Source organism: Trichechus manatus, unplaced genomic scaffold, assembly GCF_000243295.1.
Source record: "Trichechus manatus latirostris isolate Lorelei unplaced genomic scaffold, TriManLat1.0 scaffold00306, whole genome shotgun sequence".
In the NCBI taxonomy this organism is placed as follows: Eukaryota; Metazoa; Chordata; class Mammalia; order Sirenia; family Trichechidae; genus Trichechus; species Trichechus manatus.
Window position 1 is genome coordinate 364826 of NW_004444242.1, and position 1287 is coordinate 366112.

The following is a 1287-nucleotide window of genomic DNA, read 5'->3' on the forward strand; positions in this document are numbered from 1 at the left end:
TCAAGGGGAATGTTTTCAGCCTCTCTCCATTAAGAATGATGTTGGCGATTGGTTTTGTATAGATGCCCTTTATTATGTAGAGAAATTTTCTTTCTATGCCTATTTTATTGAGAGTTTTTATCAGGAATGGGTGTTGGAATTTGTCGAATGCCTTTTCTTCATCAATTTAGATGATTATGTGATTCTTTCATTCATGTCGTGGAATACGTTGACTGAATTTCTAATGTTGAACCATCCTTGCATATATCCTATGAATCCTACTTGGCCGTGGTTTCTTTTTTCTTTTTTTTCATATGATGCTGAATTCTATTGGCTAGAATTCTGTTGAGAATTTTTGCATCTGTATTCATGAGGGATATTGATTTGTAATTTTCTTTTTTGTGGCATCTTTGCCTGGTTTTGGTATCAGGGTTTTGCTGGCTTCATAGAATGAATTCGGAAGTGTCACCTCCTTTGCTATGTTCAGAAATAGTTTCAGTAGTACTGCTATAAACTCTTCTCTGAATGTTTGGTCAAATTCTCTTGTGAAGCCATCTGGGCCAGGGCTTTTATTGTTGGAAGTTTTTTTATTACCTTATCTCTTCTCTTATTATGGGTCTGTTCAGATTCTCAACATCACTTTGTTGTAGTTTAGGTCGGTAGTGTGTTTCTAGAAATTTATCCGTTTCCTCTGGGTTTTCAAAATTGTTGGAGTATAGTTTTTCAAAATACTCTGTTATGATACTTTTTTATTTCAGTTGGGTCTGTTGTAGTGTCACCCATTTCATTTCTTATTTGGGTTATTTGCATCCTCTCCTGTTTTTGTTTTGTCATTCTGGCTAGTGGTTTCTTGATTTCGTTGATTCTTTCAAAGAACCAACTTTTGGTTTTGTTGATTCTTTCTATAGTTTTTCTGTTCTCTATTTCATTTATTTCTGCTCCGATGTTTATTATTTGTTTCCCTCTGAAGGCTGTCAGTATTTTTTTTTTTTTTTGCTGTTTGCTTTCTATTTGTTTGAGTTGTGTAGTTATTGTTTTGATTTAGTCCCTTTCTTCTTATCCATTGCTATAAATTGTCCTCTGAGGACTGTCTTTTCTGTGTCGCAAAGGTTTTGGTATGATGTGTTTTCATTCTCATTTGACTCTAGGAATTTTTTTATTCCATATCTGATTTCTTCTATTACCCAGTAATGTGTAAGCAGGGTATTATTCAGTTTCCATGTAATTGATTTTTTTTTCCTTGCTCTTTCTGTTGTTAATCCCCTTGATGGGATTGTGGTCAGAGAAGATACCTTGAATTATCTCAGC